The sequence below is a fragment of the Grammomys surdaster genome, unplaced genomic scaffold (genome assembly GCF_004785775.1).
Source record: "Grammomys surdaster isolate TR1022 unplaced genomic scaffold, NIH_TR_1.0 125888, whole genome shotgun sequence".
Lineage (NCBI taxonomy): Eukaryota > Metazoa > Chordata > Mammalia > Rodentia > Muridae > Grammomys > Grammomys surdaster.
The window spans coordinates 408099-427491 of record NW_021620713.1 but is presented as its reverse complement, the minus strand read 5'-3'; the positions used below and the strand labels follow the sequence as shown (position 1 = coordinate 427491).

The 19393-nt window shown below is 36.5% G+C and overlaps 1 pseudogene; it reads left to right on the top strand.

Moving 5' to 3' along the window:
• The window catches only part of LOC114608255, an 85854-nt pseudogene that overhangs the window by 47930 nt on the left and 18531 nt on the right, over positions 1-19393 (top strand).

Here is a 19393-nt window from a genome sequence, read left to right as displayed (position 1 = left end):
TGTGTGTGTGTGTGTGTGTGTGTGTGTGTGTGTGTGTGTGTGTTTGTGTGTGTGTGTGACAGTATCATACTTTTATATAAATTTATAAATTGGAAATTTCTAGTGCTGTTGGAGACTCAGTTATGTCATGTAATGGTTTTCTGGAAACTGTCGTATAAGAGAAAGTTTTATTGAAGCAGACAGATGAAATGATACAAAGCAGAGAACAGAAACATTGTGTTTTTCTGGAAACTATCTTGTGAAAGGACAAGTGCTGTTTTGCTGGAATTGATGCAAGAGAGGATATGTGACGGTTGAAAAGAGTGTAATCTAAAAAAACAGTGGACAATGCTATCATTGGCTCACCTTGCTAGTCTTCTCTGATTTTCATTTGTTGTAACTTTATAGAAAAAAAAAGCACCAAAGAACTGCTAATGGTGCTCCAGCTTCTCCTTGCCTCTTGAGAGGACCTGTGCCAATCAGCGTACCCTCACAGCTTCTTCTTGATGGATCTGCTGCTGATTCATGTTTGGGGTGTTGCTAGTGGACTAGACTGCTGACAAGATTGGAATCACCTCAAAGAACTACTTCCAAATTGGTCCATGTCTCCCTTGTCCGATTAGCAATCTTGCACCTCTACCTTTGGTTGGTGGGCTATTAGGGAGGTTGAAGAGTTTAAGAATGCTTATTAAAGTAGGTTTTTGAAAAAGTATAAGCCTCAGGACTTGGTCTTGCCCCATGAGATGGATCCCAAGTTGGGCTGATCATTGGACCACCTTTTCTGACTGAGACAGACTCAGATACTTACACCAAAGCATTGGACTGAATTCGAGGACCTCTATGGTTGAATAAGGGGAAGGATTGAAGAAGCTGAAGGGGATAGCAACCACATAGGAAGACCAGCAGTCTCAACTGACCCAGACGCCAGGAAGATTTCAGAGACTCAGCCTGCAACCAAGCAGCATACACAGGCTGTTCCTAGCCCCCTTGCACATGTGTGTGTGTGTGTGTGTGTGTGTGTGTGTGTGTGTGTATGCTCTGTGGAAGAACCTAAGCCTAATACTTGAGAGACTTGAGGCCCCAGTGAAGGAGGGGGACTGTTAGGAGGGAGGCTTTCAGAGGCAAGGGAGAGAAGAAATGGGATGAGGAACTATGGGAAGGGGGGACAAAAGGGGAGCAATGGCTGGAATGTAAATAAAAAATAATAAAAAAGTACAAACCTACATTTATGTGGTGCTGGAGACTCAAACTTAGGTACTTGAACATATTTCCTTTCATTTGTGTAGCAAGTGCTCTGCCTTCTAGGCTAACTTCATAGCCACCCAAACTGGCAGTTTTTACTTCTAATTTTTAATTGTGCTAAAATATACATAACCATAGTTCTTTTATTTTTCTCAATTTTATTAAGTTCTTAAGAATTTCTTGTAATGGATTTTAACATTATTCAAACTCCTTCCCAGCTCTTCTCAGATCCAGTTTCCCCTCCCCTACTCAGCCAACTTTAGATTTTCTTTAAGTTTTTAAGCTCATCAAGGACAGTTTATGCTTCCTGTATATGTGTGGTCAATCAACCACAGGCCACACCCTTAAAAATAACACTAACTCTCCCAGGATAACCCAGGAAACTGATGTTTATCAGTTGCCCATGGCTCCTTATCTAGGGTAGAGATTCCATACCCACCTCGTCTGTGCATGCTGGAAACTTATCTGTCCTGAGTCTCTGTAGTTACTGTGCAAGCCAAAAAATATTTGTAAAATTCTATCATTTTCTAGCCATATGGAAGTGAACAGTTCATTGATGTTGGGTAAATACATTTGTTGTGTGTGTGCAATCATTGCCAGCATGCATCTCTAGCATTCATTTTATTGTGTAAAACTGAAGATTCATAAGCATTAAACCATGAACCCCTCCTTCCCTCAGTTTTTGGTAACAATCATTTCATTGTCTCTGTGATCTTGACTTTTCTAAGTACCTCATGGAAGTGGATTCCTACAGTCTTTGTCACTCTGTGAATGGCTTATCTTAGAAAACTGTTCTTAGGGATTTCTTGTGCTGTTCCTTCATTCCCTTCTAGCCACCTAGTGTGTCCTGTTTAATTTCATGCCCTTTTTCCTGTTCTTTATTGCTTCTGTTTTCCATGTATAAGATAAAACATATAGTATGTGTCTTCCTGAATCTCGACTACACTGTGATATCCAATTTAATCCACTTTCTTACATATTACGTAACTTATGTCTAACTTTTTGAGATTATTACATGGTGCTGTTATCTGGAAAGGAGTTGGGGCCAAATGCATAGCTACTGTAAGATATGTGTACCATAGGGCTATAGTTAGGACTCACCCACTTGTGCATAGAATCAGTATGTAGTATGTAGTAAATACATAGTAAGCACATTTATGATTACCACTGTGAGGACTGAGTGAACAATTTCAGCTGAAAATCAGAAAGAAATTTGGCAACTTTTTAAGTAGAATGAGTACAAGGACATTGAGAAGATGCTGGGGTTAGAAGTCTGTGGGACACTGTTTATAAATCACCTGGAAACCACTTTCTCAGCATGACTGTGAAAGGAACAACATACAGCTAAATTAATGGAAGAGAGACAGAAAAACTGGCTAAAATAGTTATTTTTATTACTGTTGGTTTTAATGTCAACTTGCCTAAAATTATGATCACTTGAGTAGGGAGCCTCACCTCAGAAGTGTCCTCTTTGCCTTGATTGATGTGGGAAGACCAAACCCAGTTGTGGGTGGCATGTGGTAGCCTAGATAAAAAAGACAGAATGAAGAACATCTCTCCTGCTGCCAAGTTAAATCTTCTTGTTGCTACTGTTGATTTCTTTTCTAATATCCGTAGCTGCATTTCCAACCTTTGACTATGGAGTAAAGGCTAGCAACTCTCTAGCAAACTTAGAAGAAATTGTGACTGCTCAGACACTCCACTTGGTGAACCTAGGAGCTATTTGTTGTATCCCTCAAACACCACAAACACACACACATGCACACACACACACACACACACACACATTGTGCTCTGTGAAGAAGCATAATTTGACAATAAAAATCTGATGTCCAAGGAGCCGAGGCAGGATTGAAAGGTGGGACATCTGACAGTGAGAAATAGGAATTCTGGGAAACACTCAAGAGCAGGAGATTCCCTGCCCAGACTCGGAGATACTTGGACATATAAAACTGAGGAGAAAAAAATAAAAAAATAAAAAATAAACTGAGGAGAGGTAACTAGACTGTAGCAAACACAGAATAGTGTAACCTGGTTAATATAAGTTACAACTTAGTTGGGGAAAAATCTAGCTCATGATCTAGGCATTTATTCATAAATAATAAGCTTCCAAGTCATTATTTTGGAGCTGTGGTGCAGGTGGTAAGGCCTAGGTTTACACACACACACACACACACACACACACACACACACACACACATACAGTCTGCAGTAAAAGACAGACATTTTGGGACTCCTATGACTGCCTACAGAGGAACAAAGCTTCAAAGACTGAACTGAGACTTGGTTCTCAGTTCTTCAGTGTGAATCTTCTGTTGCTACTACTTTAAAGACGGCCTAGTAAATATATATGTATGTATGTAAATTCATTCATCGGTTCTGTTCCTTTATAAGCTCCTGGCTAATACAATTTTTAAAAAACATCTCATTAAATATAAGGTCATAGTTTTGAATCTAAGAGCTGTGTGCTATCAATCAAAGGAAATAATGGACAGAAAAACTAGTGATTCCTAAGACTAGATTAGAAAAAGCCCATGGCTGAGTCTCTATGGTTATTAGCTATATCCATTCTGTGTGAAGAGTGCAGTCATAAATTTCAGGTAAGCCAAGTTTTGAGATAGTTCAGTGCCTGTTTTGAGAATAAAAACAAAGCCCACTGAAGCCTGTAATCTCCAACTCTCCAGATTTACAGCAAGATTTTTAATCTGAAGTATCAGACGTGTGAGGAAAAATAACATACAGCTGCTTGGCCTTATCAGAATTGATGAGTCAGAAACCTACCTTTATTATTATTTTTATTATTATTATTATTATTATTAATTTTTTTGGATGTGCTGGGTGTTGCTAAACATTCTCTTGGAACTTCATTTATTCTGTGAGGGCCGAGGTATTAGATGAGTGTAAGAGAACAGCGATTTTTAGACACAGTGGAACTGAGAGACATAATTACTCACAGAAACATTTAGAATGACAAGCCTCTTAAAATTTCCAGCTGTAAAGCCTCAAGTACCACTCCTGGACAAGAAGCTATTTGTAATTGACAGCTACCAAGAGAGAGAAAACCAGGGACTTGTTGTTGTTATTGTTGCTGTTGTTGTTGTTTTAAATGTACTGACACTAGGTGTGTCAATCATATTTTAATCAGGCTTCTTGCTCAGAAGTAGTTACGCATGTGTTTGTATGTGTGTGTGAATGGGCATACATGTGGGCATGTGTGTGTGTGTGTGTTTGTGTGTGTGTGTGTGTGTGTGTGTGTGTGTGAAGTGAAAAAAACATGAAGTTGGTTGGGTAGGGAGGAATAGATCTGTTATGAGTTGGTGGAAGGAAAAGAATATGATAAAATATATTGTATGGAATCCTCAAGGAATAAATAATAAATATGTGTTAAAAACAAAAGAGTCTTCCGGTAAAACAAAACACTTTTTTTTCAGTCAGCTTGTTCTAACAAAAAAAAGTCATAGAATACTCGAAGAAAACCTGCATGAAATCAGTAAGCTGCATGTTTGTAAGTGAGAGAAAGAAAAACAAATAAGAAAACAGTTGTAAGGAAGCTATTAATGGGCTAGGAAATTAAAAAAAAAAATCATGTACCTAGGTTGTAGAGTCCATCAGGTGATGAGGAAAACTGAAATGTGAAGGATGAGTTGCCTCGCTGACCTCTGCAGCTCTCCAGATGGCTGCAGAAAAGAGGAAGGACAAACCTGAGAGTTGAGAGCACAGGGTGGCCCAACACAAACACCTGTTCTACTCTGTGCCCTCGCACTTTAAGCACACAGGTCAAGATTGTCTCGCTCAACATAATAGTCTCTGTTAATATCTAATAGGACTACTTTGTCCTTCTGCATGTGTAGAAACATTTTCACCAAATAAATTAATTCTAGTATTTTAAATTGTTATTGAAGACACTGCTGCATTTGCTGAAACTTTTTAAATTCTATGTATTATAGATCCACAGGCCAAAGAAGGTATCAAGTAAGACACCATGTGGGTTCTGGGAATTGAACTCAGGCCCTCTTGAAGAGCAGCTAGTGCTCTTTTCTGCTGAGCCATCTCGCTAGCCCTTGCATTTGCTGTTTTTAGTTATAGTTGACAACTTTAGATTCACCAGCTCTTTGTTCCTTCTTTGTAAATAGAGTGATCCAAGGCTGTTGGTGGCTTTCAGAGAAAAACTTGAAATGTGGCAAAATCTTGCAGTCAACCATCTGTTCATGGAGTTCCTTCTTTTCATAGACAAGTTAAGGTTTATCCATGACTAAAACTCTCAGTTTCTTTCCAGAGGAGATGGGCGGTGTTGAGCCAAACTCTCTTATTCTCTTGGTGGATTATCGAGGTCACTAAATGATGCACAGCTGATAAATATTTAAAATATCCTTTAAGTATTGAAACAAGAACACTTTCTGTATTTTACTGAAGCCAGAACTGTGGAGTTATGTAATTATGCAAATCAAAAATTATCCCTTCCAGTTCTTAGGTCACAAATTTTCTTATGTGGTTGGTGATTTTGTAATTACTCTAACATTGCTACATTATAGCACACAAAAAAAGCAGAGAAAGCACAATACTTCATCCAAGAAGTAAGTTTAGAAATATTAGTTATTTGAAAGCTTAACAGGGGATGCATGCATATCTATGCATGCATAGATATGCTTATATGCATCTCATCAAGATAATGCAAGGTAATTGGTATTCTTATAATTTATCTGTTATCACTCTAATTTTTAACATTATTTATTCTATTTTCCTAAAATCTGGGCATCAAGTTATTGTTGATGAGCATTTTGCCTATACTCTTCCTTTTCCATCCTGTTCTTCTTGACTAACACTCAGATTTTTCCTATTCTTTTCTGTTCAAAAGCACAACTGCTTTTATATTCCTGTTTTACATATAAAATTCATTGAGTATCTCTTCTTCCTCAATTTCTCTTCTTCATAGAACATTTTCTCTTAAATTTCCAGCAACCACATGTTCAATTCCCAGCAACCAAATGATGGCTCACAACCATCTATAATGGGATCCGATGCTCTCTTCTGGTGTGTTTGATGACAACTACAGTGTACTCATGCAATGTTTTCCCTTGGTAAATTTGGTTGTTTCAACTTTAATCCCCAATTTTTGTTGTTGTTATTTACCAATTCTGAAAATGTGAGTAAAGTTCTATCTGCCAGGTAACCCACAGAATGAACCTTAGAGTCATGTTTGCCTAATTCTCATAGTGAATGTATTTTATTGAGTTAGTTTCTTCATCAGACCTTATAACCAGGAAGTGAACTAAAGGTCTTGCTTGTCTCAGAGAAGCAAGGCCTGAAAGAACAAGACACCAATCTCTTAAAGCTCATAACAATCATTTCCTTTAGTTGGGCGTCTTTGCTCAATACTCAACATTCAAGATAATTCATTGTTTGCAGTACAGCTTATTCCTTTAATATTTCTAAGCATTTGAGGTTTTTCATGCCCCCTACCTGCATGGATTGTAAAAAATTCAAGTCTGAGTTTCCAGTTGGCAGTTGGACAGCTTCATTCCAAACATTCTGCATTCATCTTTATAGATGAAAACTCTTCAGGAAGATTCTGGTAAAACTTCTCACATACAACACTGCTAGAAGCTGTATACCTCTTACTTTTTCCCTGTATTTTTTTACTCTCCCAGTGGTATTGACTAGCGCATCATCTTCTATAATATATTCTGTCTGCCAGCTTCTCATTTCATCTTCCTTAGACATTGGGACCATCCAAGTGACCTTGCCATAAGAGTTAAACTGTATAGCTCATTAGGTTAATCTTCCAATTTTGTGGATTTAATCATTATACTACCTTGCTCACAGTAAATAAGTATAAATTCTTTAGAATTCTTGCCTTTTAAAATGGGAAAGCTGTGGGTCTTTTTTGGATTAGAGAACTCTAATGTTGTCATGGTTCTACTACTAATTAGTGCAAATCCTATATATATGATCTGAGAAATTTGAGTCTCAAAGGCTGGCTCATTCATAATGCATAGGTAGTTGGCAATTCAAAGACAAACCTAACTTTGCATGAGCTCCCAGGGCCAAGTCCAACCTCATCATCCTTAGTTAGTATTACTAGTCAAAGCTAGTTTCTAGCCTTCTGTCATCTATGACTAGCAAATCTGAATTGAGGTTGTAGAGATTATCTGAAAGATAACTCTGTCCTTAAAAAAGGAAACTTTAGTCCTTTCTTGACTTTTCTCTGAATATGAAACCTCACACTACATTTTAAGTGTATATTTTAGTGGTTAGTGTTAACTGTTAATTTGACAGCTTCCAGAATAATCTTGAATGGACCTCTGTACTTGCCCATTGGACATTATTTTTATATACTCATTGAGATATTTTTTCTAAATTGTGGACTAACCATTGCAATGGAATGGAATTCTTCAAGTACTGTAATGAAAAAGTGAACTGAGAAATAGCATGCATCTAGTTCTTTGTCTCTTCTGACTATAGTGATGATGTGACCAGCTGCTTTAAGCCTCCGTGGCCTTGACTTCACTGTTATGATGGACTAAAGACTGAACTGTTGGCTAAAATAGTCTTTTCCTTACTTAAGTTGTATATGTCAGGCCATATAAAAGAAAAAGAGACAAGTAAGAGAAACATTAGTACTCAGGGTTTCGACATTGTAGTATTAGATCTGATTAAGTAGTACTTAAGCCTTTGGAACAATTCTGTGGTTGGAGTAGGAAAGAAAGATTGCAAGTTTGAACTATTAAGATCTAGGAAGATGTTAATAAGCCATGCTTGTGTGAACTTTGGCAATAAGAACGCTATGAGAAACAGGCAGAGGCCTAGCTCATATGTTTTAGGGAGAAACAGGAATTCCATCAGAAACCATGCTTGGAGTCATTTGTGTAATTTTCTAGGAAAGAATTTGACTTTATTCTGTCCATGCCCAGAGAACTTGAGTTAAGTTTAATTTAAAGATAATGTAAACATTTGTTTGGCAGAAGAAATCTGAAGACAGAACGTCAGAATGGTGTTATGAATGAAAATATACTTGTTTTGTTTAGAAGTAGGGATACATTTTTTAAAATAGACTATTCTCTCATGCAACGGTCTGACCACAGTTTTTTCTTCCTCCACTCCTGCCATGCCATTCCCCACCCCCGCCCCCGATCTTTTCTTCCCCAATTCATTACTCCTCAGTGTCCCATCAGGAAAGAACATGCCTGTAAGAGAAAACAACCAAACATGGCAAAAAAAAAAATACAATGACACAAGGCAAAAACTCTCACACTGAAGCTGGACAAGGCAACCCAACCAGAGGAAAAGAGTCCCAAGAGCAGGAAAACGAGTCACAGACACACCCACTTCCACAATTAGGAGTCCCACAAAAACAGTACGCTAGCAGCTACAACACATACACAGAGGACTTGGTGCAGACTTGTACAGTCCCTGTGCTCATGGTTCTAGTCTCTGTGAGTCCATATGAGCTTTGTTTACTTACTGGACCATGTTCTCCTGGTGTGCTCCATCTCCTCTGACTTCTACAATCTTTCTGTGCCCTCTTTCATGGAATTCCCTGAGATAGAAGAAAAAGGGCTCAATGGAGCCCTCCAATTAGATTCTCACTCTGCATAATGTCTGTGTGTCTCTACATCTGATCCCATCTCCTTTTAGAAGAAACCTCTCTGATAATAACTGGACAAAACACCAATCTTTGAGTATAGCAGAATATCATTAGGAATCATTTCACTGATTTATTTTTCAGACTAGTTGTATTTAATTCTATACAAGGCTTGTGGGTTATCCAATCTCAGGTTCCTGGTCATTTATTCAGTGACAAACATGAATGTCTCTCATGGAGTGGGCATCAAGTTAGATTGGATATCGGTTGATAACTTCCACAAGTGATGTGTTGCCAGCAACACTGAAGAAAAAAAATTATGCTGCACTGGTACAATAAGAATAACAGTCCATCTTGTAGGCAGCACTGTTTGTTGGCCTATGATTTTTTGGCTAGGCTGGTGTCCACATTTCTTTTGTTGGAAGTCTTTTTTTGTTTTTTGTTTTTTTTAATAATTTATTTTTTCTCAAATCATAATTCATTTACACAGGGGTAATAAACACAGAAAGGCAGGATGTGGGGAAGGGAATGAAACTGGAGTGTGGGTGTTCAGGGGGAATATAGATATCTTCCAGCACTGGGTATCGGCTGGGTGAAGGTTCAGGGGACAAGTCACTATGACTCTGCTTATGACTTGTTTGTCCTTATCTAAATTGGTATTGTCTGCCAAGGCTACCTATTTACAAGGTCTATGACTACTCAGGCTTGTAAGTTTCCACAAAAGCTGCCTGTTTACATTAGCTTATAGCCATCTGTTTCAATGTTTTTCCACTGAGACCCAAGACTTGGTGTTAGTATACATGTGTGACAGGCCTATTGCTGATTTTAGGCTTATGGCTGATTTTAGGCCTTCAGTGTGTAAGCAGGGCTGCAGTCTTAAGAGCACCTTTGTGCACCAAAGAGACTAGAACAAAGCAGTGAAGGCTCTATGAAATAACTGGTTAGACTTTTCCACGTTCAATTACCTGTGTGCATGTTACCCTCAACAATGGAGCCCCATTTTCAGTTTTCAGTGAGAAACCCTCTGTTTTAATACTAGCCTGCATTACTTGCAAATATACAGGGGACTCTTTCAGTCCCAATACAACTCAATAATGCTACCCGAAACCTTGCCTACAAGAAATCTTACTTGAGACTACATTTCCCCCCGTTACAAGAAGTCCTTAGTAGGGTCAACCTCATAGATTCCAGGAAGTTGACTCAGCTCTACATTTACACACACACACACACATACACACACACACACACATACACACACACACACATACACACACACGCACACCTCCATCCCATGTTTCACCTCAAGCTGATCCCTACATACCTCAAGTCCACAAGCAAAATCTATTCTCTTCCCAGAGAGATCCATGAATTCCCAACCAGACTCCTATTCTTTCCCTCACCTCTCTGGGTCTAGGATTGTAGCTTAGTTACCATTACCATACTTGGTCATGAGATAAGCAACATTGAAGAAAAAAATTTGTGCCGCACTGGTACAATAGGAATAATGTCTCAGTGGTAAAACTCTACCCATGGAGGGTTCCATCATATGAAGATTCAAATTCCTGTCAAAGAAGCAAACCTAAGCTGAAATAGTTCCCTTCTTCTCAAAAGCAACTGCCTAGCAAAGTGTTTTTCTCTCATTGTAGACTATACTTTAAAATGTCTGCTAAAATAAACCCTTCCTTCTTCAAGATGCTTTTGTCTAAGCAATAGAAAAATAAGACAATTAAAACTGTTAATTTGTTAGTGTTTTTAACCACATCCCCTGTTAGAATTTGTCAGTTTGCTTTTATGCTATTGATTCTTGTAGTCAGGTCGACACAAGAAACTGTACTATTCTAGAAACTAATACATAGTCCTGATCCTAACAGCTTAGGTTGACATTGAAACCCATTCTGGTGTCCTTTTCTCTTTCATGATTTCGTAAAACAATGTCTCCTTTTACATTCTAAAAATAAATAGATAAATAGATAAATAAAATGAAATAATTATTTTCTGACATGGACTTCTTTTCCAAATGGTTCCCATTTGCTGACTTCTTTTACATTTGCAAATGATACAAGTCATGCTTTTTAGGTTTGTTTGTTTTCTTTAATACATAACAAATCCCTGTTGCCAAATTCCTGTTGGCAGTTGAAAATGCAAATTAAGAATAACAAGTATTTGTACTTTCAGTTTCATCACTGATTTCAATGAGTTTTTAAAACTTCATCATACATATGAGGCCTGTATTCAATGCAAAATATGATCAAGAATTATTCAACCACACAGTCCCAAACCTCTGAATGTCTACCAATTTTAAATTTGTAGAAAATCTGTATTATTCCTCTGGCTCTTGCTATCACACTCTGAAAATTAGCAATTTAATAGTTACTTAGCTTAATATCTATTACTAAGTAATTGTAATTTCATCAAACTGTTCATTCCAGCTATAACCCCATGCTGTGTTGTGAAATTTAATCAAATATTAATTTGAATTCAGGTCATAACACTTCTAGTTATCTCCTTATAATTAAAGTCGGTTTCTAAAAGAATCGAAGACAAAAAACGAATACACTTGGTCTAAAAGTGCCTGTCTGCTACTTCTTTGTTATTCTTAAAAACAAAATAATTAATGCTAAAGACACTAAAGATTTGTCCTGAACATCTCGTAGTTTTGAGATATGAGAGTTGATATAAAATAATATTTTAAGTTCAACATAAACTGTCATTATATATTCATGTTAAAGCCATATTCATCATATTTAAAATTACAATAGTCTCTACTAATTCTTTTAACATTTAAAAATATTTAACTATGCTTATATTCTATACAAATTAGAAAATACAAAATATTTAAGTGATTGCTTATTTTCTACATAGGACTCACAATATTTTGAGCTTACAGCCTTTGAATAGTCTTGCACATGCAGTGATTTATATTTCAAAACACAGATTTTACTTTCTACAGGCTCTTTGCAAGCAAATTAGGGATGGAACTAAATTTATAGCAATGAGCTAAGTTCCATGAAACTAAAAGATCCCCATGTTTTAACTATTATTACAGTGGCTTGGGCTTTAATATTCATTTATTTCTATTTTCTCTTTAATATACATTTATCAAAAATATAAACATCCCACACATAAACACAGAAACTAACTTTTGACCAATGGTAAATATGTAAATATAGTCCTTAGTAATATAGCACAATAACTACACATAGTTATTTATTATATTTATTATAATTAATAAAACATATAGGTTTTAGTGTTCTGGGCACCTTTAGTATTATAGATACCTATGCAGTTCATTTATGGCAATGCTATGGGCATGCCTCAGTGATCCATAATCAAGGCTGACAGTGATTATGTAGGGAGCTGAGCAAGCCTTGAGTGAATGAAGTCCTAAATGAATATGTATTTTGACATGGACACAGCTTTTTGAGGACTCTGAGATTAATTGACCCATTGGAAACTGGAAATGACATTGCCTAATAAACCTGCTGAGGTTAAGAATTATAGCTGTTTGGGAAAATCACAAAACTCCAGCTTCATTGTATACATGTCTGTGTGTCTGTCCTTTCTTTATTCGATTGCTGGCTCAGAAGAGAGTTCTGTGACCCAAGTCATGAGGTATATAGCAGATTTTGGTTAGTCACTAGGATCTTATGCTATAGTAGTAGAAGAAGAACATCTGTCGTACAAGAAGATAATCTTGAGTAAGATTATCTCAAATAATCTTATTGCAAGAGTGCTGCAGAGAGAGTGGACAGACACATCAGCCATAGAAATGAGAGAAGTTCAGAGTCACAACACATGGGAGACATACATCTCACCCATTCACATGGTGGAGAGAGTAGAAGAAATGATACTAGAATACAGACTATTAAGAGGAAAGTAGAGTAAGAAAGATTAGGATGCAGAGTTTGGCATGGCTATGAAAGCAGTGAATATATCCAGGCTGCTTTTGACAATCTATGTCAGCAGATAGCACACTGAAATGAACTACTGTAGCTTCTTATGGACTATGAGCCATTTGAATAAGGATTATGAAAAATAAAGGTCATTGCAGAGTCAAATATGAGGCACACTAGTTAAATAATGTCATAATAGTGAGTAGTGGACAACTAGAACTGAAACTACAGGAAATTTACAATTTTCAAAGTATCTGAAACTTATTCTAAAACAGCAGCTCAAATAAGTGCTGAACACTGTAAATTCTTTTACTATCCATAGAAAATTTCACTCACTAATATATCAAGGCTCCCCTATATAATGACTAATATATTCAATGTGTAGTATATTCAACAGTCATATGTAGGTAAGAGAATAGAGAGTATAAGTGACATGTGAATACGTAAATGTTTTGATGGGAGATGTGTCAATATCGCCCTCCATATGGGATCCTGGTGTTTATAAATCTGAAATATCATTCAACACAGCAAGGATTGTTATCCAGGCTAATGTGCGCTCCACTTGTCAGATATAACAGAACATCTTTGTTTATCTTTGTGATTAAAGCAAATGTAGTCTCAGTGTATTATTGGCTCTACAACTCATAGATACAAGCATCATACACTGTCTCTGATTCTCAGAGGTACTAGAACTATAATGTGACTGAGCTAGAGGAACTTGACTCCATTTGGTTAATGAAGGTGTCATAAACCTGCTTATACAGAGTGACTACATGGAATTTTCTGCTGCACACCCGAACAAACAGTAAATAAAACAGTTTCTGGTATGATAGAATAAATTTATCAATTTTTAATATTTGATACTCTGTAACTTATAAATATTTCTTGCAGAGAAAAAGATAAAATGTATTTCTTGCTTCCCAGTGTTATATATGATGTTTTTAGAAAACAAAGTAGATACACATGCATGCTGATCATACTTATGTATTAATTTTAATTTTATTATTAAATATTAATTATTATCTAAGTGGTAGCATTGGCTAAAATTATATTTTGCTAATTGCACAATTAGAAATGATACTGAAAGATAGATAGATAGATAGATAGATAGATAGATAGATAGATAGATAGATAGACATGGATGCACACATAGATAGATAAATGCATATATGCATGTCTGACTTCTTTATACGTACTTCAACCCTAGAAGAATAAAGTACTAATTTGCCATGGGACATCATGTTCTCAGGCAGCCTGCTTCTAAGTAGTACATGGGAACCATTCTCTCTATGTAACACTAAATCAAACCATCAATCAATCAATCAATCAATCAGTTAATCAATCAATAGAACAAAGAACTATAAGGATCTTCAACAACCCAAAGCCATCTAAGGAATAGAATGAGATTTTTGTGGATTCTGCATCAATTTTAGCTTCTTCTTCTGGTGTGTCATTTTTTCTCTAAAACGGATATTTGCAAGGAAATCTTTTAGTAAACCTCAATGAAACTTCTAGCATCTTGATATCTTACAATAGCTGGCTTCTAAGTGAACTAAGTCAAAATCATATAAAAAAAAATAAAGGAATGCTCTTCCTTATATCCTCCAATTTATCCACATTCTAATTGGAGGAGAAATGTGAAACAACCTTATTTCAAGACATATCTTCATAAAAGTAAAATTTCTTTAAATAATTTGAACTTTAAATAATTTCTTGTAAAAAAAAAAAAACCCAAGTGATTATAAGTGGCTAAAAAGTGGAAATAAAATGAAATCAATGTAAGAAAGAGAAAAAAATAATAATTTTAAGATTTACTACTAAATAATACCATGATATTAGGGAATAAAATAGATGCTTTTTCCATTCATTAAAATATAGTTTAGTACCTGACTCAACTGAGCAAGTCCGATAGTTGCTGAGATTGAGAAAATAAACAATACCACCTCTTTTCTAATATAATATCATCCTCAAGACCTGAAAAACATGGAATTGTTCCTAACGCTTTCCTCCAATCAATCCTTTGCTCACTTAATGACCAACACAAGTACCAACAATCTGCATCAACAGACTAAGATATACTAAGAGAAAGTTAGCAATAAGTACCTAATTGTACGAATAGTGACTCTGAAATGCACCCACATGTGAGAAGGAAAGTATAAAAGAAAAATAATAAGTCAGACTGTATGAATAATTATCTAGTTACATTTTTTCTTTTTTTAAAAAATGTATTTATTTATTTATAATTCAACCGTTGACCCCTCTCCCGTTCCACCCTCCCACAATTACTCATCCCATTCCTCCTTCCCTGCTCCCTGCTCCTTGGAGCCTGAAGTCTCTCCAGGACTCGGCCCACCTTCTCCCATTGAGGTCAGACCAGGCAGTCCTCTACTATATGTGCGTTGAGGGTTCAGACCAGATCATGAATGTTGTGTGGTTGCTAGCTCAGTGCCTGGAAGCTCCCAGGGGTCCAGGCAAGATAGAAGACTACTGGTCTTTCTAAGGGTTGCTCTCTTCATCTGCTGTTTTCAACCATAGGGGTCTATCACTTCAGTCCACTGGGTGTAAGTATCTGCATCTGTCTCAGTCAGCTGTTGGTTGGGTGTCTCAGAGGGCAGTCAGACAAGGCTCCTGTTTATAAGCACATAATAGCATCAGTAATAGTGTCAGGCCTTGGTGCCTCCCCATGAGGTACATCTCCAGTTGGGCCAGTCACAGAATAGCCTTTCCTTCAGTCTCCTCTCCTTTTTTGTCCCTGCAGTTCTTTTAGAATGGAACACTTCTTGGCAAGAAATTTTGATTGTGGGTTGGTAATACCATCCCTCCTCTTGAAGCCCTATTTATTTATTGGAGGTAGACTCTTCACGTTCCCTCTTTCCCTCTGTTGGGCACTTCATGTAAGGTCACTTCCATTAAATCCTGGGAGTGACCTCCCGTGTCTCTGGTACTCTCTAGAGGGTCGCTGTACCTCTGAGGCTGCATATTACCATCCATTTTGCTGGCCCTCTGGCCTTCTCTCCTGTCACCCCTACCTCTTACCTGATTCTGTTCCACTTTTCCCCTCCCCCTCCCATTTCCCACCCAAATTCCTTCCTCCTGCTGCTTCCTGTGATTATTTTCTTTCCCCTACTAAATAAGATTGAAATATCCTCTTTTGGCATTTCTGATTGTTAAAGTTCTAAAATTCCACAGGTTATACCTTAAGTATTCTATACTCTTTGGCTAATACCCATTTATTAGCAAGTACATACCATGTTTTGGGTCTGAGTTATCTCACTCGGGATGATATTTTCTAGTTACATTCATTTGCCTGCAAAATTTGTGAAGCTCATGTTTTTAATCACTGAAAATAATATTCTATTGTGTAAATGTACCACATTTTCTGCATCCATTCTTCTGTTATAGAACATCTGTTTCCAACTTCTGGCTATTATCAAATAAGGCTGCTATCAACATCATGGAGCATGTGTCACTCTGATATTCTGGGTCATCTTTTGAGAATATGCCCAAGAATTGTATAGCTTGGTTTTCAGGTAGGTCTGTTTCCAGTTTTCAGAGGAATCTCCAGATTGATTTCCAGAGTGGTTGTACCAGTTTGCAATACCACCAGCAATGTAGGAGTCATCTTCTTTCTCTTCTTCCTCACTAGCATGTGCTGTCACCTGAGGTTTTAATCTTAGCCATTCTAGTTGGTGTAAGGTGGAAAGTCAAGGTTATTTTGATGTACTATTTGATGTACACTGATAACTAAGGACTTTGAACATTTTTTTAAATGCTTCTTGACCATTAAAGATTTCTCTGTTGTGTTTTATCTGTTTAGCTCTGTACCCTAAAATACAATACCCCTTCATGTTAAAAGTATTGGAAAGATCAGGAATTCAAGGCCTGTATCTAAACATAATAAAAGCAATTTACAGCACACCAGCAGCCAATATCAAATCAAATGGAGCCATACCTGAAGCAATCCCACTTAAATCAGGGACAAGACTACTCTCCCCGCATCTATTCAGTACTGTACTCAAAATTATAGCTAGAGCAATAATACAACTAAAGGAGATCAAGGGGATACAAACTGGCAAAGAAAGAATCAAGATATCACAATTTGCAGATGATTTGTTAGTATATATAAGCAACCCCCTAAAAAATCTACTAGAGAACATCTACAGCTGATGAATAACCTCAGCAAGGTGGCTGGATATAAAATTAACTCAAACAAATCAGTAGTTTTCTTTTATACAAGTTATAAATGGCTGAGAAAGAAATTAGGGAAACAATATCCTTAACAGTAGCCAGATAGTATAAAATATCTTGGTGTAAATTTTACTAAGCAAGTGAAATATCTGTATGATAAGAACTTCAAATCCCTGAAAAAAGAAACCAAAGAAGACCTCAGAAGATGGAAAGATCACCCATGTACATGGATTGGTAGGATTAACATAGTAAAAATGGCCATCCTACCAAAAGCAATCTACAGATTCAGTGCAATCCACATCAAGATTTCAACATAGTTCTTCACAGACATGGAAAGAACAATTCACAATCTTATATGGAAAGAAAAAAAAAACAAGATACTAGATAGTAAAAACAGTTCTTAAGAACAAAAGAACTTCTGGGGAAATCACCACCCCTGACCTCAAGCTACAAAGGAATAGTGATTAAAAACTGCATGTTACGGGTACAGAGACAGACAGGTCAATCAATGGAATAGAACTTAAAACCTAGAAATAGGTGTACACACTTATGGGCACTTGATCTTTAACAAAGGAGCCAGAAACATACAATGGAAACAAAGACAGAACCTTTAATAAATGGTGCTGGTCTAACTAGAAGTCTAGTCTAACTAGATCCATATTTATCACCATGTTTTAAGCTCAAGTCCAAGCGGATCAAGGACCTCAAAATAAAACCAGATACAATGAATTGTGTAGAAGAAAAAGTGGGAAAGAGCCTCAAACTCATTGGCACAGTGGAAATTTCCTGAACACAACATCAATGGGTCAGGTAAACAATCAATAATTGATAAATGAGACCTCATGAAACTGAAGAGCTTCTATAAATCAAAAGACAGTCAATAGGACAAATTGGCAACCCACAGAATGGGAAAATATTTCACTAATCCCACATCTAATAGAAGGGCTAATATCTAAAATATATAAAAATCTCAAGAAGCTTGTAGCAGGATATTTATCCTGGTACATTGTATTCACAGTAGAGCTCAGTGATTAGGCAGTAGAAGAAGAGGTAGAGCTGAGAGAAGAAGGGATGAAGGAGAGGGGAGAAAAAGAGGGGAGGGGAAAAGAGAGGAAGGAGAAGAGAAGAATGAGGCTAGCAGCCATGGAGAACCACAGATGGGTCAAAAGCTGTCCTGGATAGCAACTTCTATCAAAAGGTTAGATATTGTGTAACAACTCTAATTGTATGAACATCTTGTTAACTAAACATTTCTAAATATATAAATCCTTTAGAAAATCATTAAGCTTTAAGTGTCTTCATTCTACTGGGTACTGAGAGGATGGCAGATACTATCTGGGGTTCAGCTGAGCTTTGAAGATACATCTAACCCTCAAAAGACTGGAGGCCCCAGGGAGTTTAGAGGTCTGGTGGGGTGGGAGGTGAGGAGGTGGCAACATAGGGTGTGGAACAGTCAGAGGGTGGACTGGGAGGGGAATAAAATCTGTAGTGTAAATAAATAAATAAATAAATAAATAAATATAGGATTAAATTAAACAAAAGATTTCTGGACTTTATGGTGACTTAACATAGTCATGGTTTCAAACAAGAAATAATTATTTGGAGAATCTTTTGTACCAATTTCTTGTGAATATAAATTGCATGTTTTGAAATATCTATATTGAGCTATTTTCACTGTATTGGCTTTAAGATGATGAAATATTACAATAACACAACTATAGTTTTTTTGCAAAGATTGTTTTAAGCTCTGTTAGGCAATTCAAGAACCATTGTTTGGACTTTATACTTGATAAGTTAGACTATGTGTTGTCAAGATTTGATGGATTGCTCTGAATATGCAGTGGGCTTTTGATACACTAAAAATTTATGGAACACAGAGATAAGTCTGGTCCCAATGAAATCAATATGGTGTTCTCTTGAAATGTTCTAAACTGGAAATAGAACTTGGACTATGATTTTATTTACCTACTCACTTTACATATGTAAGAATTTTTTTGTATATAGTTATATGTTAAATAAAATATGGATTATTATTAGTATGATCAGGACATTATAAATGCAATCTATGGGTCAAGTGAATGTTTATTATCTTATCAAAGTGAATTTTGGCCAATAAATAAAATTGGAAAAAATTTGACTTTTGGAGCTCACTCTCTATTTGAGAGAAATAAACATGAAGACATATTAAAAAAAAGATAGTATATTTATGATATCTCTTTAAAAGCTACTAGGAAATATTTCCTCTAAAAGGAAAATTAATACTAATTGATTTTCAATTTGTCTTAGGATTATTAAGTAATTCTTGGGACATGAATGGGGTGGATCTGCTATAGCTGGATTCAGAGTTACTTCCCTAGTGTGAGGAACTGTAAAATTCTGCTAAATATATTGTGCTAGGAAAAGAAAAACACAACAAAACAGCAGTAAGTGTTATTTCTTCAGAGGGGTAGATGAAGAGATAGAATGGCCATCTGGGAACAAAGTCTTTGTAAAGGGACATTCATCAGCA